Source organism: Macrobrachium nipponense, chromosome 8, assembly GCF_015104395.2.
Source record: "Macrobrachium nipponense isolate FS-2020 chromosome 8, ASM1510439v2, whole genome shotgun sequence".
Taxonomy (NCBI): domain Eukaryota; kingdom Metazoa; phylum Arthropoda; class Malacostraca; order Decapoda; family Palaemonidae; genus Macrobrachium; species Macrobrachium nipponense.
In genome coordinates, this window is record NC_087203.1 from 48,392,942 (window position 1) to 48,420,441 (window position 27,500).

The 27,500-nt window shown below is 45.4% G+C and overlaps 1 protein-coding gene across 2 annotated transcripts in view; it reads right to left on the reverse strand.

Moving 5' to 3' along the window:
• Positions 1-14,617, reverse strand: part of LOC135222764 (gastrula zinc finger protein XlCGF57.1-like) — a 147,613-nt gene extending 132,996 nt beyond the window's left edge. For both annotated transcript variants that reach the window (XR_010316329.1, XM_064261016.1), the window contains exon 1: positions 14,462-14,617. The gene's annotated coding sequence lies outside the window, so the exon portion shown is untranslated. The remainder of the gene's footprint in view (positions 1-14,461) is intronic.
• Positions 14,618-27,500: the final 12,883 nt, after the last annotated feature.

Here is a 27,500-nt window from a genome sequence, read left to right on the forward strand (position 1 = left end):
CCCCAACAATAATAATAAGAGCCCCGAGAGCAATCGTGCCCTCGCAACCGAATGCAAGGGCATAAGGATCAATTCCCTGACTGAGCGGAACTTGAACCAAATAAATATTGATGCAATCAATAATAAAACGAATAAAATGAAAAAGAATCTTGCATTACGATTCACTTCACAATGAATAAGGGCTCGGAGCGAGCGCATTTGCGCCCTCGGTACCGAGCGCAAGGGTAAAAGGATCCGTTCCCGATTATGAACAAAGGAAACCTTGATCCATAATGAATTGATGCAATCAAAATATATATGAAAATGAAAAAGAATACTGCGCTTGCTTGATTTCACTTCATACAAAATAAAAAGGGGAAGGATCAATTCCCGGGAAATAGCGGAAACATTGATCCAAGTAAATAATGCAATCTCAATAAAATATGAAAATGAAAAAGAACTGCACTTGCGATTTCACTTCATTCAAATAAAAGAGAAAGGATCAATTCCGGGTAAGAGCGGAAACTGATCCAAAATGAGTATTGCTACAATCAAAATAAATATATGAAAATGAAAAAGAATACTGTACTTGCGATTCCACTTCCATACAGAATAAGTTTTCGTGCCGAGCGCATTCGCTCGGCAACGAGCATACAGGTCAAAAAAAAATAAATGAAAAGGGCACTTACTTACGATTTTCATCTACACATTTCCAACCAAAATATAAGCTCGGAGCGAGCGCTCTCCCGCCCTCGGCACCGAGCATACACAATACGAGGATCATTTCTGGGAAAAATGAATTCCCGCACTTTACGCCCTTCAGTCCCGGCACTCGGGTAATCGAGGGCGTGGAGAAAACCAAGATCCTTTAATTCACAATTGAATTCAATGGAAATAAATATGAAATGATTGTACTTACAATTCAGTTTCACTAGATAAATAGAAAAAGAAAAACACAACCATGCGAAAGCAACGACGATGAAGCGGGCAGAGAGCGATGATACACGTCTACACGCCAGCAGGCCCGGCGAAAGCAAAAGTGATTTGTTTACCTCCCAGTCGCGCGCGCGCGCGCCTGTCGGACAAGCAGTTAACTACCGAACCCCTTGTTCGAAAGCTTACGACCTATCCAGCTGCCGCTAGTACCTTCCTATTGTAAAAGGACCAAAGGTTTGTATGCCGTGTCGGAACAAATCACAATTTCTGAAGTAAATATGACAATTTGTCGAAAATTGCATTTTTCCTAACTATACAAACCTGAGGTCCTTTAACAATAGGAAGGTAACTAGCGGCAGCTGGGACGGTCGTAAGCTTCGAACAAGGGGAGAACGGTAGTTAACTGCTTGTCCGATCGTGCGCGCGCCCGCGCGCCCGAGAGGTGAAGAATCACTTTTGCTTTAGGCCCATGCAAAAAGTTGCAGAGTGAGGGGTGGCATGAGGTGGGACTATATGTAAAGGACCTCAGGTTTGTATAGTTAGGAAAAATGCAATTTTCGACAAATTGTCATTTGTTCCGATACGTAATACAAACCCTCGGTCCTTTAACAATAGGAAGACTCACTTCTTGGTGGGAGGAATCTGAGTCTTTTTGGTGAACAAACTGGTGTTCGTCCAACCCTGGAGTGCCTCCCTGGTCGTAAGAGCAAGGGAGGGATCCAAACCTCTGTCCGATTGATCGGGGTGTGCACCGCAGGATCAATGGTCAGACCTCTGGGCCAAGTACTAAGAGAGAGGCAAGCTATCTCTTCGTACCAGCAAGCAAGAACTGTTCCTGTTTTGCAAGAGACAATCATAAAATGATGGGTTTGTCTCAATTTGGCATCCACTTCCTCCCCCCTTGTTGGAGGAAGTGGATGATTTACTCCTATCCCACCCTACTGAAAGGGATAGGATGGTGCTCTATTGAGTAGCTCACCTGCATCTCGTCCTTACCCAGCAGGGTGACGACCGTGTCCCTCTACCCAAAGGTAGAGGGAAGAAAAAGATGGGAGAGGAGCCAGTCACACTCTCATTCCTCATCCATTCTTACGGTCACACCAGGACTCGATGCTGTTCAGCCTGCGAGGGGTCCTGGGTTAACTACACAACGTGTTGAGCAACCACCACGGTCCCAAGGAAAAAGATCCAAGGAACTGTGGGCAATATCCTGAAGGTAGAAGGAGGTGCATGCGGTCCGGTTGGACCAGGCGCCTGCCTTCATTACCTGCGCCACGGAGAAGTTCTTGCGGAACGCGAGAGAATGATGAAGAGGCGTCCACACTCATCCTGGGTGTCGAGTTTCTTCAGACAGCTCCGTCGCACCTTCACAGGACAAAGCAGCATAGCCTTCGTATCGGAGGCGGTGACGTCCATTTAGGGAGGGTATTGTGAAGGACTCGAACCAATCGTCAGTTACCGAAGGTTCTGAGTCTTCGCTACGAAGATCGGTACGAAATCGAGCGTCACAAATCCCCATCCCTTTGTGCTTGACTTCTCAAGAGAAGTCATGCAGTTACCTAAGACGAAAAGAAGGGAATAGTCGTATGACCTATCCCTCTTCTCGACTTTGGTTATGTACAGTACTCATACTGACAAGCTATTAAGACGAAGTAATGATTGCTCTGGAACAACCGAACTAAGTCCACAGCATAGTTCGTAAACTGACTCGTGCGCTCTGACAGCTTGCCGACTGACTGGTTCGGAATCAGTAGAGGCAAGTTGTCCAAGCATCCGGGTAAGTCACGTGACCTTCGCCCTTTAAAGAGTTTATGCTGAGAGACCAAAACAAATAAAATATTTGTTAGTCACCGATGCCGGACGGCGCGGCGATGATTCTCTTAATGCATAAGCTCAAAAGGCGAAAGTCAATTGCCTTCAAAAGACCGAGGTCCCTGATGGCAAGAAAATCTCATAGACGTTGAATCTCAGCTTAAGGAGAAACAACACTATGTGACGTTGAAGACGAAGGTAGGCAATGAATGCAACCTACGTCTTCCAGCTGATCGAGAGAAGGAATCTCAAGATTCTAAACCGTGCGTTACAAATGACTGAAAACGCTAACCGCCATTTCATTGCTGTCCGTTGTGCAATGAAAGCGGGGGCGTTCTTCAGTAATGAAACACGGGGGAGAGCCGCTTGAAGAACTGCTTCTCATGGGCTGAACGTTGGAAGTAGAGCTGGCAGGTGTGGGAGTAGGCGATGTCTTTCAATACATCTGCTAATCCGGGGTGAACAATGAACAATTGTACACCTCCGAATACAAGATATTTTGAGGACAAACTCAGATTCCGCAAAATCATTCGCATTATCGGGATACGATGCAGCAAGAGACTATTACAGAATTCTGTACGTGCGGTAAACAGAAAGATGAGAGCGAATAGATATCTCTGTTTAAAATTCTCGCAATACCGAAGACGATGAATACTAGCGTTTCTCAGCAGTAGATGGTCATTCATGTATGCGAGAATCCCCGTTAATCAGAGACTTAAGTCCGTGATTGTTGGGCAGAGATACGGTTGTTATTCAATCAAAGCAGGTGAGAAAGACATAAACAACCGTCTATCTCAAAACGCGGGCAGTGATACTGAATGCCTCGGGCAATTCAATACGCAGTAGCTGTCGCTGACTCGTCATCCTGAGTTTGCCAAGTAATCCTTTCCACGAAGGAATGCGTTCGGCTAGAACCACCGAGCATAAAAAGATATGCTCAGAGCAATTATATTTAAGCGAAACGAATTTCGGTAAATATAAAAGCTTAAATGGTGTTGTTGTGACAACACCATAAGTATATAAAATTGAAACTGGAAACTCCTGGAGTTGTTGCAGGCAACCCGGGTTTGCAGTTCAATTAGAATACTTTTCGTCTAAGTCGCAATCCGTAGAAATAACCAGGATATGCGCCTACCCCTCGGCAGACCATTCAACTGCTTAGCAGAATCATGTCGCGAGGTTAATATACGTAGTATATTTGTAGGATTTCTGACAATCGATCTCCCATCCTCAAATTCTTTCCTTCAAGAAAACAAAATAAGGATTTGGAGATCGACCACCTTCGTTCTCTTATTAAAGAGAGTGAAGAGGGAAGTCTTCCTCGAAGGAAAGCTTCAATGGTGAACAGAATACTAAGACGATAGTTCCAGCCAAACTGGATATTCCCGTCCGTTCTTCTCTATTCCAGGTTGGTCGCCTACTGTGAGATAGTCTTTTTTTCAGCAGCAGTCTTCTTCCTAATGCTAGAAATTCCAGGAATTCGAGCATAGGCGAGGTTCCCGATTATCGTGTAACATATCGGGGATTCTCGTCTCGCTCACTTTGGACGTGGTCTTGCCTAAGAGTTTGGAGATCGTAAGAAACTCTAACACTCTGAATACGCTAGAAATTCGTAGAATTCTAAGCAGTCTGCGAAACCCCCACCGAATTCGTCAAACGATATCGGCTGGTGGGTCCTCTCGATTCCCGTAGAAATCGAGAATGGGGCAGGATCCCTCCTCAACGAACGGGGCTTACGTCAGGTAGGACCCGAAGGTCCCCCCTGGTAGCGCAGTCCCCAACGTGGGATCCTACAGAGAAATCTCTGTAGGATCCTTCCCCTTTCCCTCGTAGCCGTAAGGAGAGAGGGAATGGGGGAGGAATTGGATACTCGCTCGCCTTCCCAGTGGAACTAGCAGTTGGAGAAGAGTAGGAGCAGCTCTCAGAGTCTGGGAAAACGTATCGTCAGGAGAAAACGTTTTCCCCGAGGAGGGTTACGAACTCTCACTGTAGGTAAGGGTCTGCCGCCACTGTGAACGTCGTCTGGGTGGGGCTGATCGACACCTGACAGGAGAGAGCCGATACCGTCCTCCGACTCATTCCAGTCCTCGTCGAGGTCGAAACCTCTCAGGAGGACCGAAGGAGTATTTAAATACGGTGTCCGAAGACACGTAGAAACGCCGCTGTCGCGTAGAGGAGGTGGAAGTAGCTTGATCGACCGGCCAGAACTGAGAGAGCCTTCTTGTCCGGAGACGAGAGACTCTGGTTCAAGACAGAATCGGCAAGCTCCGATCGCGGCATACCCACCGTCGGTTTGGGTTCCCTCTCGGGCCCCAAAACGACTCGAGCAGAGACATGGGCTCTGCTGGTGGGAGCGGCGATCCTTCCCCCCGGTCGTTGTGCTGACGAATCAGTTGCATAACCTGGGTAAAGTTACTCTGAATCTCGAAGTTACAGCGTCTTGAGAGTAGGACCGTCCAGTCCCTCCAACAAGAGCAGCTCCCAGGACCCTCCTCCTTCAGAAGAAGACCAGCAACAGATCCCTGACGGTTGCCTCCAATCACTTGCGCGTACCGTCCTGGGTTGGTCCTAAGACCAACCTGGCACGTGCGGCGTCGTGACGGGATCGTGAGCGGCGCATCTCTCACGATCACTCCTATATACCTCGCTCTTCCTGGCGTATGCCGAGGAAGTTGAAGGTATCGGAGAGACAGAACTGACGCTACCCCCTCTCCCCCTGACGGTCGCCTCCAATCACTTGCGCGTACGTCCTGGTTGGTCCTAAGGCCATACGTGGCACGTGCGGCGTCGTGACGGGATCGTGAGCGGCGCACCTCTCACGATCACTCCTAGCTACCTCGCTCTTCCCGGTGTAGCCCGAGGAAGTTGAAGGTAGTGGAGAGACAGACCTGACGCTCCCCCCCCGCTCGCTGGCAGGACCAGCGTACGTGGGGGCTGCAGCCGATCACCAACCCGCGGTGGGGATCGATCTGCAGGCCTGGCCGTGCCGCTCACCTGTGGCGAGCGGCTCGACTGAGCACGTCGACCCGGTCCCGTGCGTCAGACGAGCTGCTGCTGGTCACCGTATTCCGCCCGGGTCCCTGTGGGAGGGGCGGCGGTCAGGTGACCTGCAGAGCTCGCTTTCGCCGTGAGACCGGTGAGCGTCCTCGCGGTCACGTCAAAACCGCTGGTACCAGCCGAGGCTGGTACCGTCGGTCGAGGGGACTGGGGGACCTCTTCCCAGCCTCACCCGTGGCCGGTCAGAGACCGTCACGTCCATCCGAGGTACCGGCTGGTCGCTGCGAGAGCGGCCGCGTGGCCTGGCGAGAGTCACCTGAGCGGCTCTCGACAGTCTTCTGCTCCGTGCCTCGGTCATGACGCTGAGCGAACTCAGGCGTCTTAACTTTGGCTGCACGGTCACCCGAAGGAGATCGTACACTCGGAACTTCTCGCGGACGAGAAACCGAGCCGGTACCTGGCTTAGCAGCAGAGCTGCCAAGACCAGGCGAGGGTGTACCAGCGGTAGCCAGCACACCCTTGGTCCCCGTCTTCTTCTTCTTCTCAGAAGGGGAGACGGGCCCCGTTCCCGAAGGAACAGGAGGACCAGCAGAACCCCCCCGTCACACCGGAATGTGACGAGCCCTTCGAAGTTCCCGAAGGAGTCTTCTTAGGGGGAATAACAAAACCCGGTTACCAGCTGGTCGCTGCGAAAGCGGCCGCTGGCCTGGCGAGAGTCACCTGAGCGGTTTCTCGCCAGCCTTCTGCTCCGTGCCGTGGTCTTGGCGCCGAGCGAACTCTGGCGCCGAAACTTTGGCTGCAACGGTCTCCCAGCAGGGAGAGCGTACACTCAGGATCTCCCGCGAACGAGAGACCGAGCCGGAACCTGGCGTAGCGGCATCGCCGCTAGCACCAGAGCTAACCGATACTCCTCTGGTCCCCGTCTATCTCTTCCTTACGGAAGGGGAGACGGGCCCCGCTCCCGAAGGAGCAGGAGGACCAGCAGAAGGACCCCCCGTCCCACCGAGGTGGGACGGGCCCTTAGAAGTTCCCGAAGGAGACTTCTTAGGGGGGGAGGCAGCCTTCTTCTTCTTCGGCTTATGGGCCTTAGAAGTCGAAGGGGAAGAGGCAGCAACAGACGAAGACGAAGATGACACCTTCCTCTTCTTCGTCAGCTCACGCAGGACAGTCGTCAGTGGCCCTCCTCCATCCAGGCCGGAGTCGGGCCTATTGCCAGAAGCAACCAGGCCCGATTGCACCTGTCCCGGAAGGACCTGGGACTGGGGAAGACAACCATGGGCAGGACCAGCATGGACAGGCGCAGGAACCAGGAGCGACAGGAACAGCAACCAGCTCAGGAGCGGCAGGAACAGCGGCAGCGGTAAACACAGAAGGGACAGCCAAGCCAGTAGCGGGAACCACATCAGCGACAGGTACGGCAGGCCCAGCCATCGCCTCGTAGAATCATCGGCAGCCAGCGTGGATGCTAGGCACGCCCTGCAGCCGCAGTGGTCCATACCTGTCCAAGGTCGTCTCCCACGGCTGTAGCACCTGCGGTAGCACAGACAGATTAGTAAGAGGGTTCCCTCACGCACGGGGGGGAGACATGCCCCACCACGAACGGAAGGAAGACCCAAAAACAAAAACCGAGAGGAAGCTGAGCGGGGGGGCAGGAAAGAGACGAAGAATCGGATACCAAGGAGTCGCGGGGAGAGCTTTCCGACGACTTCCTGGCAGACCTTTCGCTTCCCCCTACCCCCCCACAGCAGTGAAAAGTAATATGAAAATGAAACAGAATACTGCACTTGCGATTCACTTCATAGAACTTAAAGAGGGAAAAATCAATTCCCGGTAAGAGCGGAAACTTGATCCATAATAATATGATGCTATCATAAATATATATGAAAATGAACAATAACTGCACTTGCTATTTTCACTTTCACAGCAATAAATCGTAAGGATTAATTCCCACCCGGGTAAGAGCGGAAATTGATCCAAAATTAAATTTGATGTAATTAAATAAATGAAAATGAAAAGAAACTGCATTGCGAATCCACTTTCATTGCATTCTATTCATACAAAATAAGAGGCTCTTGCCGAGCGCATCAAGCTCTCGGCAACGAATGCACAGGGCAAAAATATAATGAAAAAGAGTACTTACATCTTTCAATTACACACTTTCGCCCCAAAATACATGACTCGGCGCGAGTGCGCCCGCCCTCGGCACCGAGACATAATTCAACGGGTTCATACATGAAAAGAGCGGAAATCGCCGTCTCTACGGCGATAGCTCCATGTTGATTCATAATTAAGTAATGAAAATGAAACAGTGTACTTACAGTTTCATTTTCAAGTCAAACCAAACCATTAGTAGAAAACACAATATAAACAAAGCATACGACGATGAAGCGGGCAGAGAGCGATGACGAACACGTCCTTCACACCCGCGGCCGAAAGCAAAAGTGATTCTTCACCTCTCGGGCGCGCGGGCGCGCGCACGATCGGACAAGCAGTTAACTACCGTTCTCCCCTTGTTCGAAGCTTACGACCGTCCCAGCTGCCGCTAGTTACCTTCCTATTGTTAAAGGACCGAGGGTTTGTATTACGTATCGGAACAATGTATTTTTCCTAACTATACAAACCTGAGGTCCTTTACATAAAGAATTTCTTTCAGCATAGCTGGAATTACGGCCATTAAATTCTTGAACAAGGTGGTTAAGCAGTAACTACCGTGTGGCAGGCAGGTAGGCCAGCCTGCCATGATGTAAACACTCCACTTTGCCTTTCGGCCCAGGTTTCAGATTGAGGGGTGGTATGAGGTGGGCATAAATGTAAAGGACCTCAGGTTTGTATAGTTAGGAAAACTACAATTTACTTCCAAAAACCGTGATTTCTTCCTACACAATATACAAACCCTCAGTCCTTTACATAAGGAAGACTCACTGATTGGTGGGAGGAATATGAGTGAGCCTCTAGAACTGACTGGAGTTCTACACACCTGGGCTATTCCTCCTGGTCGTAAGAGCAAGGAGGAGAGCTCTGCCTCTGACAACTTGATTAGAGTATAGGAGTTGCATGATCAAGAGTCAGACTTCTTGGCCTTTTTGAAATGAGTGAGGGATTGTAACTCATCCGAAAATGGGTTGGGAAGAGTATTTAAGAGTTGGAGACATTATAATGCAAAGTTCTGGGAAGGGTTTGCATTATTGCCAGTCTCCATCCTCCCCTTGCTAGAGGAAGGAGCGGGATTGCTTTTATGATTCTGATAAGAAAAATAGAAAGGAAGCTCGATGTGTAAGCTTACCGCATCAATGGTCCGACCAGCCAGCGTAAGTTGGAGTCCTATCCTCAACCTGAAGGAAGAGGAGTAGAAGGACGAGAAGTGGAAGGTGGAGAGGCCGGTCACTCTCCCATCCTTCTTACCTCTAGAACTGCACACCTTAGGCGAGATGCAACTTGTCCTCTTGAAGGAGCTGGGTAAGCAAACACATCTTGCAAGCATCTACCACTGATCCAAGGAAAAAAGGTTCCAAGGACCTGTGGGCAGTCCCGAAGGGAAAGAAATATATGGTCGCAATGACCTATCCATCTTCCTGTCTGACATATTTTTCGGAGTGATGTCCAGATGATGATTCTCTCAAGGCATGTGCCCAACAGACAAAAGTTAATTGCCTTCTAGAGACCGAGGTCTCTGATGGCAAGACAGAAGTTCTCATAGTAGTTGAATCTCAACTAAGCAGAAACGATACAATGTGCCGTTGAAGATGAAGGTGAATTGGTGAATGCAGACCTATGTCTTCACAGCTGAATCGAGAGAAGTTAACTCTCAAGATTCTGAACATAGAAAAGTTCCGCCGATGACACCAACCCGCGAAGACGGCTTAATCTCTGTTATTTACAGAGGACTGAAAACGCTAAACCGCTACTTCATTGCTGTTAAGTGAGAAGTCGGAGTTGCAATGAAAGCGGAGCGCTTTTCAGTAATGAAAACACAGGGATTGTGCTGCCTGGACAATGAACAATTGCACACCTACGAATACAAGATATATTTAGAAGACAAACTCAGATGTCTGAAGAAATCATTCCGCGTCATCGCAGCGGCAGGTGCGATGCAGCAGGAGACTAGGCTACAGACATCACGTGAACGGCGGTGATGATCACTCCAAGGGTCTGGAAAGCGTCATTCGTCCTTGTCAGTCCCCCACGATCTCCTCCAACCACTTGAGCGAGGATCTGTTGGTCCCAAGACTGAACCAGGCCCGTGGCCGGACCATAAGAAGTGCATTTCACACGGTCACTCCTGTTCGCCTCGTTCCTCCCGGTGTAGCCTGAGGAGGTTGAAGGGACAGGTGAGGGAGACCTGATGCTCCTAACCTGCCTTCTAGCAGAACCAGTAGGCTGGGAGGACTGCAGGCGATCACCAACCCACGGTGGTGATCGAGCTGCAGGTCTGGACCAGCGGTCTTATTGCGGAGAAATGCTGGACCAAGGAACGGAGCGTCAGTCTCTTATGTCAGGGGAGCTGCTACAAGAGCTCCTCCCCTGCCTACCAGCAGAACCGGTAGGCTGGGAGAACTGAAGGCAATCACCAACCACAGTGGCGGTCGAGCTGCAGGTCTGGACCAGCGGTCTCCTTTCGGAGAAGCGCTGGACAGAGGACGGTAGCGTCAGTCTTGTGTGTCAGGGGAGCTGCTACCAGTCGTGCGAGCCGTCCGGTCCCAGTGGGAGCGACGGTCGGGTGACTGGTAGTGTCCACTAACGCGGTGAGAGCGAGCACCATCCTCTCGATGCGCCCAGGTGAGGCTGACGAATCAGCGCAATAACCTCGGCAAAGTTCCTCTGGATCTCGGGAGTCACTGCATCTTGTGGAGTAGGACCGTCAAGTCCCTCGAACAAGAGCATATCCCGAGATCCTCCCCCTTCAGGAGGGGGAACGGCGACAGACCCCTCTCGGTCTCCTCCTGTCACTTGCGCGTACGACCTGGTCAATCCAAGGACCGTGCCTGGCACGTACGGCGTTTGACGGGATCGTGCGGGGCGCGCCCTTCACGATCACTCCTCAGTCCCTCGCTCTTCCCGGTGTAACCCGAGGAAGTTGAAGGCACGGGAGAGGCAGACCTGACGCTCCCCCCTCGCTCACTGGCAGAACCAGCGGGCTTGGAGGGCTACAGGCGATCACCAACCCGCGGTGGTGATCGAGCTGCAGGCCTAGTCGAGCCGTCTCCCTGGGGAGAACGGCTGGACTGAGAACAGCGGCCCCGATCTCGTGTGTCAGAGGAGCTACTGCTGGTTGCTGTACCCGTCCGTTCCCTGTGGAAGCGGCGGTCAGGCGACCTGCAGAGACCACTGTCACGGTGAGACCGGTGCTTGTCCTCACGGTGTGTCGAACCGCTGGCGCCGGCGATCGGGGGGACCTCTTCCTAGCCTCAGCCCGTGGCCGGTCAGAGACTGTCACGTCAACCCGGGTAGCCAGCTGGTCGCTACGAGAGCGAGAACTGGCCTGGTGAGAGTCGCCTGAGCGGCTCTCACCAGCCCGTGAACCTGGCGCCGAGTGAGCTCTGGCGTCTGGTTCTTGGCTGCACGGTCACCGGTAGGGGATCGTACACTCGGTACCTCTCGCGAACGAGAGGCCGAGACGGAAGCTGGTGTAGCGGCAGAGCTCCTAACACCAAGCAAGGAAGTACGGGTGTTAGCCGGTACCCCTCTGGTCCCCATAGTCTTCTTCCTTGCGGAAGAAGAGACGGGCCCCGCTCCTGAGGGAGCAGGAGGACCAGCGGAAGAACCCCCGTCCCACCGGAGTGGGACGGTCCCTGAGAAGCTCCCGAGGGAGACTTCTTAGGAAGGGAGGAGGCAGCCTTCTTCTTCCTCGGCTGTGAAGCCTTGGAAGTCGAAGGGGGAGAGGTGCCAGACGACGACGACGAAGAAGGCGATGAAGACGATGACGACACCTTCCTCCTCTTCCTCTTCGTCAGCTTCCTCAGGACGGACGTTAAGTCTGCCATCCAGGGCTGCTGTTGCTGAAGCAACAGGGCTCGGACGCACCTGTCTGGAAAGACCAACGTCTGGGGCAGCAACACCACGAACAGGAACGACGTCAGCAGGTGTGTACCTCTCAGGAACAGCAGGAACGACAGGAACGGTCAGCACAGTCTTGGCAGGTACGGCAGGCGGCACAGGCATCACAGGAGGCGGAGCAACAGCCAGCGACATCCTGAGTACCGGCGGCAGCTCCCGGGGTGAGCTCTTAGGGCTGCGAAAGTCTGGTCGCGGCAGCACGGCAAACCCGGGCAGCGGCGGCACGTCCCCCCTCGGTACAGCGATCGGACCCTGCACAGCGGCTGTAGGCGACACTGACACCACATGAGGAGAATACACCAGGTGAGGGGGGGCGGCGTACCCTGGAGTCGACAAGGTGGTCGTCGTAGTGGTCACCGTCGCATGGGTGACCGCAGCCAGACCCAGCCAAATGATAAAAGTAAAGGCCCCCATGGACACTAGGCACGCCCTGCAAGCCCAAAGACGCCCACACCTGACCAAGGTCATCCCTCGTGGCAGAAGCACCTGCGGAAGCAACAGTCGGGTGATTAGGGGGGGTTTCTCCTCGCACGGGGGGGAGGGGCCCCACCCCGAACGAACAGAAGACCCCAAATACAATTGAAGGTCGGGGTACCGAGCGCCCTCCTCCACACTTGACAGATCGGGTGAGGAGAAGGACCTGGATACCCCTCCCCCCCGAAGGGGAAGGTGCCATTCGCGGGAGCTGAGCAGGGGGCAGGAAAGAAGACGAAGTATCCGTCACCAAAGGAGTCGCGGGAGAGCTTTCTGACGACTCCTTGGCAGGCCTTCGCTTCTTCCTACCCTCATACAAGCCCCACTACACCTCCGACCAATTCTCACAAATTACATAGGGCTCGGCGCGAGAGCACTCCCGCCCTCGGCACCGAGCACATAATGCATGCGGATCAATTTCAGGGAAACTGCAGAATTTCCCGCATTTACGCCCTTCAGTCCCGGGGCACAGTCGCCGGATAATAGGAGGGTGCGGAGAATCCATGATCCGTAATTCACTTCAATAATAATGAAAACAAGAATAATTGTACTTACAATTTCAGTTTCACAATGCAAACAGAAAGAGAAATCACAACCATACGAAAGAACAAACGATGATGAAGCGGGCAGAGCGCGTTGATAAACACGTCCACACGCCAGCAGGCCGAAAGCAAAAGAGGTTCTTCACCTCCCAGTCGCGCGGCGCACGCACTGTCGGACAAGCAGTTAACTACCGAACCCCTTGTTCGAAAGCTTACGACCTATCCAGCTGCCGCTAGTAACCTTCCTATTGTAAAAGGACCGAAAGGTTTGTATCCCGTGTCGGAACAATATAACAATTACATGAATAGCTGACAACAATCTGCATGAATAACTGGTAAACTGTTCTGCAAAAAAGTTGAGTATAGCAATTCATCTACAATAGGTGCGAAAGTCAAGATGTCGTGACATCATAATACAGGACTTAAAAGAACATTCTAATTCTGAAAAATAATTACTTAAATTTGAGTCAGAATCGAGTTACTTTTTCAATAACGAATATTTTCAAATTAATCATCATAAATATGTGAAATATTGATGTTTTACTATTTATTTAAATAATTATCTAGTGCACGCTTCGTCGTCTTCTTCTACCAAAACAGTACTTTCCTTAAAAACGTCATGGTTAGGGACCATGTTCTGATTGTTGTGATGAAAGTGCCCCAGCATCTATGGGTACAAGCGGTGTGCGGATTTATCACAGGAAATGGGAAGTTTGTTGACACAAGCGACTCCACAAACATCTAGATGGCGTCAATTTTCTAAGATATTTAAGCGTAAGTAAAACTTTCGAAAGTGTTTTGGTGAGATTTGCACTGCGTTGGACACCCTTTTCACAACCCTCTGTTTAATGCTTTAAATTTGGCCTTAATTTCTAACTTTGGAGAAAATACTTACGTACTTTGAAAGGAGAGTAGAGGTCTTTAGCTTTGTCTCTCACCAACAAGAAGTCGCAACTGATGCCCATCTCCGGTGTCAGGACACGTTATAAGTACTTTGTCAGAGGGTGGCATGCTGTGATCGTTGGTGAGTTGATCCAGGCCATGTGGTTGTTTACCCTACTTCAAAAGGAGAGTAAAGGTCTCGAGCTGTTGCTCTCACCACCGATGACTCGTGACTGGTGCCCATCTCTGGTGTCATGACGTGTTACAGTACTTCTTCGGAGGGTGGATCGACTCGCGGTCAAAACTGAATCAGCAAATCCAGTCGGTTGTTTCCCCTATAAAGAAAAACGTCAACTGCCACCGTCTAGTTCGCCGCGGTATACGGACTTAGCTCTACCTGTCACTTTACGACTGATGTCTAATTCAGGATACTCGAAGTGCTAAAGTTATTTTTTGCGAAAGTGACCAAAGAACGGTACAGGTGTCCGCACAGTGGGGCTTTACCCTATGTCACTTACCCTCCTCAGTACTCGAATCGAACGCAGTTTTCTTTACTCAATCACTGACTGACCTCGGTAGACCCTCGTCGTTATTTGAATATGATTTAAATAGCGGAAACATTGGTTTAAATCGATTAAATAAAAATCAAACAGGACTACCTAACCATCGTACCTCTACCTTCCAAGAGACAAAAGATGCCTCGCTTAATCCAGCCATATTTTATTCAAAAACTCAATTCTAGCAAAATCTTTAAATCAAGAATTCAACCTCAATCATTGATTTACCTCGGTTGACCTTCAGTTCGATCACTAATTCAAATTTTCCGGTTGAAATTGATTGATTTATGTGACTGCCGACACAATTCCTCCTCGAGAAAGACACCTCTTTGTCTACACGGGTACTTTCCACCGGAGGAGATTAGGTCATTGGTTTGAGCCGTATCTTCGGTTAATAATGAATTTTTTTTTAAATTTTAAACTTATATAAATATAATAAATATAATTATATTATATTATCTATATATAAACTTAGTTATTTCACCCATGAATCATTTCTGGAGAATTAACAATTTTCTACCGTACGTGTTAGTAGTAGTAGTAGTGGGTGGGATATATCTTTGAAACGACTCCCTTGCTTCTTTTATTCCTCCTTTGTGTTTGTTTGAGTTTCTTCTCTGAAATTCCACATTCCTTTTATAAAATCTTTCCTATTCTCCACTTCCTCCCTCATTAGAACTACCAATAAGATTATATTTACTACTAATTCCTCTTTATTTTCTTGATATGGTTGCTGCATAAAGCTATATCTATTTCTAATTGCATTGTATGCTGGACAGTAAAGTAAGAAATGTTCTAAATTTTCATTTTGTTCCTCACAGTATAAACATTTTGTATCTTCTCCTTTTATCCTATTTCTGTCATTTAATCCTAGTATACCTAGTCTGGCCCTACTGATCAGCATTGTTTTTTCAGTGTTATCATACCAGATTTCTTCTCTTATGTTTTCTTTATATTTTCTGTAGATTCTTAACGTTGACTTTTCATTCATTTCTTTCTGCCATGTTTTCCTGTCCCAATTGTTTATTATTTCTCTTTACTGTTTGTCTTTAACTGCTTCAATTTTACTTAAGTTTATGTTTAGTTCTTTCATATACTCTTTTACTTGCATTATCCAGGGTGTTTTTGTTTTTTGTTTTCATACTGATCTATGGTTATCTCATATAGGAGCCTATTTCCACCACTCTTCAGTGTATGTTTCAGGTAGAAAAGTTTGTTCTTCATATCTCTAGATTGGCAGATCTTAACGCACAACTTGCTGTGTAACTTGGCGCTTTCAAAATTGCTCTGTATAGCTACTTTATTGCAGTTCATTAATTTTTCCTATATTTCTAATATGTTTTTCTATTTTGGTTCTCAGGATCCCCATGAAGATTTTATATGATGCATTTGTTAGAGCTATTGGCCTTAGATCTTTGACTGTGGGGTTTTGTTTTTTGGGCGTAAGTGTTGTTTTTGACTTAAACCAGCTTTTCTGCGTTTTCCTGCCCTTCATTATGTTATTTAAACATTCTGCCAATTCTTTTTGAAGGTTGTTACTTTGTAAGAGTAGTTTGAACAGAACTGGCTTCATTCTATCTGGCCCTGGTGCTTTATTTGACTTCATTTTCTCAAGTTGATTTTTTACATCTTCTTCTGTTATGTTGATTTCTTCCATGGGTCTAATCTCTGTCTCTGTTGGGTCATACACTCCATGCATATGTTCTCTTAAAGATATATGGCATTTCATCTGCTGTCCTAATCTTTTCACTATTTCTTCCATGTCATGTTTATATTGTCTTCCTTGCTTTCATTCCATATCTCTCCTATTTTGTTTTCTTCTTTTTGGTATATTGTTTCCCAGAATTTTACCAGCTCTTTCCCTAGGGTTTCGTCCTTCATCTCTTGCTTATTTTCATCGAATATTCTTATCCATTCTTTTTCTGATGTGGTCTTTCCTCTCAGCATGTCTATATATTCCCAGATTTTCCTGTGTCTGTTTTTATCATTCATTATCTCATTTCTAATCTTTTCTTCATATTCTTCATATGCTTTCTTTATTATTATCTGTACTTTTTGTTTTTGTTTAAGATATGCTTCTTCATAGTATCCTTTTTCTTCTATACTTGTGGCTTTCCTTTTTAATTTGTTATATACCCTTCTTTGGCTTATTTCTTTCTTTATTTCTTTGGTGACCCATACTGGTTCTATTTCTTCTTGCTTTCCTGTCTTTAACCTTCTTTTGATTATCTTCTCTAAGTTATTTGTTTTTGCTTCACTCATTGTTTCTTCCAACTGGGTTAGATCTCCTTTTCTGTCTTGTTGGCTTACTTTATACTCTATATATTCAAGGTATTTCCTGGTAGACTCTTCTGTAACTTTCAAATATTTGATTTCTTTTGTTTCATTTCTGAATGTTTTCCTTACTTTAGTGTTCATTTTGAATTGGACCTTTATGAGGTGATGGTCTGATAGATCATATTCATATTTTCCCTCGTCTATCTCCATACGTTCATATTTTTTATACATATTTTGGTTGACTAGGGCAAAGTCTATGGCACTGTTCTGATCTCCTCTACTCCAGGTTATCTCTCCTTTGCAGCTGGGATCTCCATTTAATAGCGTTAGATCATATTTTTCCATCAGGTCCATAACATATTTTCCATTTTGGTCAAGTTCTTGTGTCCCTATGAAACCTAAATGCCCATTGAAATCCCCAAGGACTATCATAGGCAGGTCTGTTGATTTTTCTATGGCTACATGTAAGGCGCTTATTATTCGTTTATTTCTTTCTTTATCACTAGTTGACATGTAGACCAGAATTATGTTGAATATTGTTGTTCTATAATTAACCTTTACTATTAGAATGTCTTTGTGTTCCGACTTTTCTTTTTCTATCTGGATCTCTCCTTTGGTTCTATACATTATTAGTAGGCCTCCTCCTTTGGTGTCGTCTTCATCTCTCATTGATTTAGTGTTAGGTTAAGTTAGTAGTATTAGGTGACAGGTGTAATTCTTCATTGAAACGGCTCCCTCCCTTACTCGTTCTCTCCCTCCTTCCCTTGTGTGTGTTGGGCGTTGGCTATCGTTTCCTCTTTAGTTTCCTGTGTGAAGACTGGACTGAGACAAGGAGAATCTCTTATTGACTTTATATTGTAGTTGTTGTTTTTTATTAAGCTGACCTTGTGTCTCACGGGCTCTTGCTCACCGAGCAGCCTGTAATTTATTGTACAGAGATGGCTGTACCTATATAAGGAGGCTGTGCGGACAGAGACGTAACGTCCATCACACACATACATACAAAAGGGACGGAGCCCCTACTGAGATTGTGGTTTCTCACACCTATAAATATACATATAACTGAGCATGGAGAATACATTTTTTTGTCATATATATATCGATGGAAAGGCTATGAATTACTCTTAATTTTGATATATGATAAAAGGATATATACAAAAGAAGGACAGACACTTTGGTTAAATTGTCGTCCTTACAAATGCTCCTCCCCACCCACAAGACAATGATTAGGTAATAATCGATGGCATGATCAGTGGTATCTTGTGGGAGATGTCCTCGGGCTCCTCGTCTTCTGGATAGTCGGACAGCAGGATGCTGCCCCTGGTGGTGGGCTGGGGGGGTTCGACTGCTATCCTTGGGCGACCTTGGCGATGTCTGGGGCCACTGGCGGGCTCCGGCGGGGCTTTGTTCCAAGGCGGGGTCCTGCGAGAGCTTTTTGCGAGGACGTCTTCATCGGGATCGAAAGTGGGCTTCAACCAGTCTATTGAGACCCAGTCCTTATGGCCATTGATCAAGACAAGGAATGCCTTCTCCACTCGGCGTACGTCTCGATGCGGTCCTCTGTAGGGTCTCGTCAGGGGCAGGCGAGTGGCGTCGTTCCTTTTGAAGACTTATTCGCAGGAGTCCAGAGCTCTCAGTCGAAACTGCTTCCTTTTGTCAGAGAAGGTCACCAAGCAGGGGATGAATTTCTGGAGTCTTGACAGGGGGCCATCAAAGTCGTCGTTTTTGGCAGGGAAAAATTCTCCTGGCATTGTCAAAGTCTCCCCATAGACCTTCTCTTCCGGTGAGGGGTCACCGTTGGCTCTTTGGGTGATGCAGAGGCCAAGGAGGACCCAGGGTAATTGTGCCATCAAGTCGGGGCCCGTGCAATGTGCCATCAGGGAGGCCTTGAGGGAGCGGTGGGTTCTCTCCACCATGCCATTGGCTGCGGAGTTGTAGGCCCCATCACACGTGCCAGGGCAGTCCAGAGTTCCAAGGTGAAGGCAGTTCCCCTATTGGTCATAATGTTGTCTAGAACTCCAAAGCGGCTGATTCAGCTGGATAGGAGGGCTTCGGTGTAGGCGTCAGCGGTGGCTTCTGACATTAGGGTGGCCTCTGGCCACCTGGTGGACCAGTCAATCACCGTCATGAGGTATCTGACACCCTCAGATGTGGGGAGGGGGCTGATGACGTCCACATGTATGTGCCCAAATCTCCACCTGGGTTGAGGGAAGGTGCCTAATCCTGATTCGAAGTGCCTTTCTGTCTTGCTGCTTTGGCACGCGATGCAGTTCCTGGCCCATTCCCGGGAGTCCCTCTTGATGCCGTGCCACATGAACTTCTCCATCATGAGTCTGGTTGTCGTGCGGGGCAACGAGTGTGAGATGCCGCGTATCAAATCAAATAGCAGCTTTTGCCGGGAGGCTGGGATCAGGGGCGTGGGCGGCTGGTGCTGGTGTCGTAGAGGAGCGTTGTCTTGGGAGGATTGAAGGGAATGTCTTCCCACCGTAGGGCAGTGATGGTGGTGCGGTAGGCTGGTACTTCAGGGTCGGTGGCTTGCTCTCGTGATAGGTCCTCATAGTCCATGCCGCGAGTCCCGAACTCTGAGATGGCTGCGAGGTGTCATTGCTGTCTTGTAGACCAAGCGTTGCCTGCCTTGACAAAGGCATGGCCCAGCAGCTGGTGGATCCTTCCTTATGGTGAACGGAACACCTTCCAGGAGGTACTTGAAGTGGCGGACGGCTTGGTAGACAGCATGGAGTTTGCGGTCGAAGGTGCTGTAGCGGGTCTCAGCGGGTTTCAGTTTCCTGCTGAAGAAAGTTAGTGGTGTGGGGACCCCGTTGACCAGCTGTTCCAGGATGGAGCCACATGCGATGTTGCTGGAATCAGTCATGAGTGTCAGGGGTGTGTTGGGGTCCTGGTGAGCCAGTGTTGTAGCTCTGCTGAGGGACAACTTGGTGCGGTCAAAAGTGCATTGCTGGGTTTCACCCCATGTCAGCTTCTTTGGCTTGCCCTTCAGGACCTCGGTCAAAGGGCACATGGTGCGGGCAATGTCCGGAATGAATCTTCTGTAATAGTTCACCATCCCGATGAACTCTTGGAGGGCCTTGACCGTCGTCAGTATCAGGAACTTCTCCACTGCGGTTACCTTCAATGCCATGGGGTGATCTCTAGGCCTAGGAAATCCACCTTTTCTGTGCCGAAGGTGTATTTGTCAAACTGGACGATGAGCCCGGTCTCCTGCAGGCGCTTGAGGACGGACCGGATGTGGTTCAGGTGCTCCTCCTGCAGGCTGAAGGTGGAGAAGGCAAACACAAAGGACCTGAAGGGTATAATGATTGCCGTCTTCGGGATGTCATCGGGATGGACGGAACCTGGAAGTAAGATTTTAGTACATCAATTTTGGAAAAAATCTTTGCTCTGTGGAGGGGGCCCGGTGAGGTCCTGCATGTTTGGCAGAAGTAGCTGCTGGGCGTGGTGATGATGTTGAGGTGGTGGAACTTTGTGTGCATCAGGGGGTCCTTGGTGTCGATGCGATGGTACACACTGTGCTTGGGCACAGCCCCTGCCACCTGGCGGAGCTCGGGTCAGAAGACGTCCAGGAACTCTTGTAGGAGGGAGTCGTACTTGTGGGGGGAGATGGAATAGATGGTGGGGGCGCCCTGGGCCCTGTAGTGAGTGGGCGAGAGAGGCAGGTTCCTGTGTTGAGGAGGTGTTGGTGGGCTATGTTGACTAGGAGCCCGTGGTGAGCCAGGAAGTCCGCCACCGAGGAGAGGGATTCTTACGTCAGCGATGACAAAGGGTCAGGTGTAGGTCTGGCCCAGGAACGTGATAGTCTGGGTCTTGGTGCCAGAGGAGCGGATGGGGGTCCCGTTGGCGGCTACAAGGGTGGTCCTCTGCTGACCAGTGTCCACCAACATCTTGTGGCCGGATGTAAAAACCTCTGGGGCAGGACTTGGCTACTGCCGCTGCCGCGGAGGGGGGGGGGTGACGTTGGGCACCACCTCATTCGTCTTTTGAAGGCACAAAGGAGCAGGAATGCTCACACTTCCTTGTCTTACTCCCAAACTTCTGGTGGAAGTAGCACCGATCCCGGCCTCCTCAGGCTCTTCCTGCTGCAGGCTGTTGGCTGACGGTGGGGAGACAAGTTTCGTGGCCTGGGTGGCAGTGTACAGGCTATAAGCCCACTCTACCAGACTCTCCATGTCCAGGTCGTCTGCATCGGGGATCTGGTTACGTACCTGAGGGGCCAGTTGGCGGAGGAAGAGCTGTTTCATGAGGCTTACCTGCAGCCTTGAGGGTCCACCTCTGGCAGCAGTACCAGGGCCTGGAGCTTGTGCCAGGCTACCCTCGGGTCCTCAGTGATCATGGGGTTAACCACCAGGTCAAAGATGTGGGCGTTTCTCTCAAGGATCGGGAGGGAGAAGGCCTGGATCACCTGCATCTGCAGGTCCTCGTAGGATTAAGTTTCATATTTACAAATTTACACGATAAATAGCAAACACAATTGGACCATACTCCCCTTACTCTACAGCAATGATGAATTTGTGGGCCCGCAACCATGAGATTCCCAAAAAATTCATGATCCTAAATCACTACAATGACACAGCAAACGTTATCTTTATTATTATTATTATTATTTTACAGAAGATGAACCTTATTCATATGGGACAAGCCCACATGGGCCATTGACCTGAAAGTCAGTTATTATTATTATTTTTTTTTTGCTCTATCACAGTCCTCCAATTCGACTGGGTGGTATTTATAATGTGGGGTTCCGGGTTGCATCCTGCCTCCTTAGGAGTCCATCACTTTTCTTACTATGTGTGCCGTTTTTAGAATCACACTCTTCTGCATGAGTCCTGGAGCTACTTCAGCCTCTAGTTTTTCTAGATTCCTTTTCATCGTAACTGCGTCGTCTGTATGACTGAGTTTGACAGGATCGTTTTTGCATGTTTATTTTTGCATATATACAGCGATTTTTTCAGATTTTTTTTTTCAAAATTCTCATACATCTGGTAGCAATGTAAGGTAGTGTGAGAGGCGAGCTGCTCAGAGCGGTTATTTGTAGGCGAGCGCGAGACTCTGACTCAGAGAATGACTCAGTTACTCCACAAATGTCAAAGGAGTTGTATGCACTTACGCACTTGCTTTTGGTTACTAGCTATTTACGTTGTTTTTATAACTTCTTAGTGAACTTATAGCAATGCCGAAGTTACCCAAGATCAAGAAGGCTAGCAAAATTAGCGAAGGCCAGGAGTGTGCTGAAAGAAAAACACGAAAATTCATTGTTATCAGCTCCCTCATTGTCTCATGTCACGCTGTCAACATCATTGTCTCGTGTCACGCTTAGGGTATTAATACCACTTTTAGGGGGAGGACCAGGATCCTTGATGTAGAAATCAACAATAAAAGTACAAATAAAGTAATTATAATAATGTTGTTTTGACTTTTATAAGAAAAAAAAGCGAAAATTTACATAGCAAATCTTTGGGAGCTCACAACTCAAAACATACTTATTCGCATGTTGGTAGCCATTACTCGGTTATTTATTATCCAATTTTAGAGAGAAAGATATCATTGGAAAGAGGAATAAAAATCCCATAATTCCTTGTGAGCCAATTTTTTCTTTCTTTCTTTCTTTTTTTACGATTTTTTTGAGTGTCTAGACAAAGAAAATGTAAAAAAAGTTCATAAAAAAAGTTAAAAAATCAAAATTCTGTTCACACAGGATTATTTCGTATATAAAGTAGTTTTTATGGTATGATTTTTAATACAACTGATGTCATATTAGCGGAGAAATCGCTACCTAAATTTTTTTTTTAAATTATAATTTTGGCTTATAAAACTAAAAGTTTTTGCTCAAATGACTTGAATAATGGACGATCGACCTGTGTATGGAGAACACTCCCTGACACACACCAAATGAATGAAGGATTATATACTTAGCTGCGGCTTTTAAGAGAGAGATCGTAGTGTTTTGATGACGTCACGGCCTCGCCTTCTTCTGTCCTGCTTCTTGGTTGAGCGATGATATCTCGACTCGCCTTCTGATCATGCGTTGTTTGTTTGTAGAATGATTCGTTTCCCGTTGAAGATCCAATGCTGCGGATACGTCCGGTTTGTTTCTTGAAGATATGTTGATGAAAGACGTTCACTAGACTATGCTATCGCCTCTTGAATGCATCTACATTTCTTAGTGTTCGTAGGATGTTTTTGTGTTGCCTCTGAGTTGCCTTAAGATCCTCTTTCCTCTGTTGACTTCTGATATGTTACATTTTCTATGATTCTGTAAGCTTCGGTTGACGTAGAGACGTCCGACAGTCACCAGATGTATGGGTTTTGCCTATGTATAGGAAGGCGTCCCGTTGGATGTTATACCCTGCGACTGTTATACGCAAGTATCTGTTGTCTACTTCCCATAGTCGTCGGAGTGACATCGATGCAGAGAGATTTTCTAAGTTCCCATTAGTATCTTCCTTGAGTATAGAGGCGAAGACTCAAACTCAGTGTTGCCAAACTTAACAATTTATTAAGAACTACATCTCTGGAGTAGAGGAAAAGTTGGTTTCAGAGAACTGGTCTCGATGAGGAGAAGTAGAGATCTAAAGTTACAAAGTCTTGTACAAAAATAGTAGAACAAAGCTATCTCAGCATACATAACATACAGACAGACGAACATGTGACTAGGAAGTCACGTGTTGTCTCTGCGGGTGATAGGTCACCAGCTTCTCATAGGAAGGCGCTGTGACCTGTTTTACAAGACAATGCATTTTAATTACACAGGCAAATGCAAACCAGGGCATCGCAAACATAACACGGCAGCGTCTAGCTTGCGTCCTGTTTGTGGGTCATATCACACTCCTGTCTCGCCAGTGACCCCTTGGGTCATGGGCTCACTTACATATATGGAAATTATGTAATTCTTAATGTAAATTAATTACATATAGATATATTATATTATATATATATATATAATATATATATATATTATATAATATATATATATTATAAGAATAATATTATTATATTATATATATATTATATAAATTATATAATTATATATTAATTTATATAGACACAATTATTAACAATATATAATTATATATATATATATATATCATAGATATATATAATATATAGTAATTATATTATATATATAATTATTATATATAATATTTAATTTATATATTTAATATATATTCTATATGTATATATAATCTATTTATATAATATATATATATATATATATATATATATATAATATTATATATATATAGATAATATATAGAGTAATATATATATATATATAATATATATATATATATATATATATATATTATATATATATAATATATATAAAATAGAAAGAAAGAAAAAAGAAAGCCGAGTCTCAACCTTCGTTATGTCCATTAGACTCTCATCCTCTCATCAAATGACACTGTAGTAGTACTACTCTTGTGTTGCCTTCATCTTTTGTTGTGACACCGATGACTGTGCAGATCATGTGCTTAAAGATACTTTAAATAAAAACCACAGAACGAAGGCGATATAAAAACAGAATATAAGAAACCACAGAACAAAGCAGAAATACAACAAAAAGAGAAAGCACAGAACGAAGGAGAAACAAAAAGAGAAAACACAGAACGAAGGATGAATAAGAAAAAATAAATCACAGAGCGAAGGAGAAGCAAATAAAGAAAGCGCAGAAGTAGCGAGGGAGGAGCCGTTCCTGAGGAAAGTCCTAGCCATTTCTAGTACAACTACTACGACTACAGGAAGACGTAAGACGGTAAGAGTAGGCACAGGACAAAGACAGGGGGAAGGAAAACCTGATAATATTCAACTTGCCAGAACCTCAGGCAGAAGAGGAAGTAGGAAACTGTAAGCAGAATGAAGAGAGGTGCAGTGAGATTTTCACAAAGGAACTTAACCTTAATAAGAAGAAAGGAAAATAAAGTAGGAGGTCAGTATAGGCCGCGACCACAGCAAGAACAAAGCAATGTGAAGACAGGTAGATCAAGACCCAGACACTACTATAAACCTCAGCAACGAAAGGAAAAATGGAACATTAAAAAGTGCCAAACTGCTAAAGAACGCAGAGAAGGAAAGTTTACAAGAAAGTACCAGACACGAAAGAAAGAGCAAAAGATAGCATATTAAGATTAGAATTAAAGTAAAAGCAGCGCCTCAGCGGTGTAGTTGGTATGGTATTAGCGTTCCACCTCGGTGGTCGCTGGTTCGATTCTCGGCCATTCCGTTGAGGAGGGAGAGATGTGTATTTCTGGTGATAGAAGTTCACTCTCGACGTGGTTCGGAAGTCACGTAAAGCCGTTGGTCCCGTTGCTGAATAACCGCTGGTTCCATGCAAAGTAAAATCACCATACAAACAAACAAAACAAGTGATAGAGAAGGAAATAAACGAATACTAATAAGCGCCTCACATGCCTACCTCTGATTGTCCTTGGGGACTTCAATGGGCATTTAGGTTTCATAGGGACGCAATAAATTGACCAAAATGGAAAATACTTTATGGATCTAATGGAAAATTATGACTTAACGCTATTAATTAAATGGAGATCCCACCTGCAAAGGGGAGCTAACCTGGAGTAGAGGAGATCAGAACGCACTATAGACTTTGCCCTGGTCAGCCAAAATATGTATAAAAACTACGAATGTATGGAGATATATGAGGGAAAGTATGAACATGACCTATCAGACCACCATCAAATAAAAGTCCAATTCAGAATGAACATAAAAAAAAGTAAGAAAACATTTAAAAATGAAACAAGAGAAATCAAATATCTGAAAATAACAGAAGAATCCACCAGGAAATGACTTTAACAGTAGGGTATATAGAATGTAAACTAAGCCGACCAGACAGAAAAGGAGATCTAACCCAGTTGGAAGAAACAATGAGTGAAGTAAAAGCAAATAACTTAGAGAAGATAATGAATCAAAAGAAGGTTAAAGCAAGAGAAAGAGAACCAGTAAGGGTCACCAAAGAAATAAATAAGCCAAAGAAGGGTATATAACAAATTAAATTGGAAAGCCACAAGAATAGAAGAAAAGGGATACTAAGAAGAAGCATATCATAAACAAAAAGAAAAAAAAGGCACAGATAATAATAATAAACACACCATATGAAGAATAGGAAGAAAGGGTTAGAAATGAGATAATGAATGCTAAAATCATACTCAGGCAAACCTGGGAATATATAGACATGCTGAGAGGAAAGACCACCTCAGTAAAAGCGTGGATCGGAAAATTCTGGGAAACAATATACCAAAAAGAAGAAAACAAAATAGGAAAGATATGGAGTGAGAGCAAAAAATGAACAGTATAAACATGACATGGAAGAAACGATGAAAAGATTGGGACAGCATACGATATACCATATTTCATTCATTAAGAGAACACATGGATGGAGTGTATGACCTAACGAAGACAGAAATTAAACCCTTGGAAGAAGTCAATATAACTGAAGAAGATGCAAAAAATCAACTCGAGAAAATGAAGGCAAATAAAGTATCGGGAGTAAGAGCTTGCTTAAATGATGTAGTAAGTATGTATAGTTAGTTATTTTGTAGATTTCTAACTGTAAAATATTTATTTCATGTTATAAGAATATCAAGTATACAAAGCCAAGCAAGCATTCATTCATGTATTAAAAGCATAAATAAACTTAACAGGTCATAATAAGATCTTGCTTAAATGATGTAAGTACATATAGTTATTTTTCAGAATTCTAACTCATGCTGTAAAATATATTATTTCAAGTTATGAGATTATTAAGTAAAAGCAGAGCATTCATGTATTGAAAATCAAAAGCACATATTCATGGCAAATTTTTGTGATTTTACATAATTTTCTGTAAGAATATTGTGTATTAATTAAAAAGAGTGTTCTTAATATTTTTGTACATTTTGCTGAAAATAAAAATAGAGTACTTAGTGCTTTTTTTTTTACCCTATACAAACAATGAGAATTGTAATAAAAAACCAGGTAAGATACACAAATCTGAAGTAAGTTTAGACTATTGAAATCTGGTAATTTAGTAAATAATTAGACAAAAGATATATAAATAAAAAAGTCACCCATATGTGCTAAAAAAAATAAAAAAAATAAAAAAATAAGGAAAATATGAGCCAAAGACTCACTCAACAGCAAATCATAAGTTGAGGGAACCTGACGATCTAGTTGGGCGAACGTGAGAGTTGCCAACTTACTTTTCAAAAACCATTTTTTTAAAGAGTGGATATGTATCAAAACTCAGTTTCTTTGTATTGAAATAATTTTATGAATGATATTGAACATTCTTGCAAATAACTGTCAGGTGAATAGTCGAAATTAGTCATTTACCGAACGTAAATGACGAAAAGTTTGAACGAATGTTGCCAGTTTCTGTTTTCTTTTAGCATTGTCGCCATACACCGTGAGTAGCGATCTCATGAACATATGTTTTTATTGATAAATTCAGCATTTAACCAGTAGTTTTATGAATTATTTAATAATATAAATTTTTTATTATTTACTGTTATTCTAATAAACTTTTATTATATAAGTTTTATCGTAATAACTAATAGATTTTGCTTTGACGTTCCTGAGATACTACGGCCAGTGACGTCACATTTCATTCATAAATTCGATTCCAGACGAAGTCGTAAAGCTTTTTTTTTATTCGACGTTATTTTACGCTGATATTTAAAACGTGGAGACTCTTAACCATAAGTATTTGTGAGAAATAAAGTATAATTTCTTTTATTATTGGATTTTACCCGAAATTAACGTTAAATCAGGCTCTTTTAACCGTCTTTTTTACTGTTAAAAAGGCTATTGTTTGAAATACTCTTAATTTAATCGTAATTTTCTGCTTAACTTTACCTTTAAATACTACCATATATGTAATTGATAATAATATAATAATAATAGTAATAATAATAACGATAATAATGATAATAATAGTAAACAGCCTTTTTATTTCATATGAATTCCTTTTTAAATATGTATA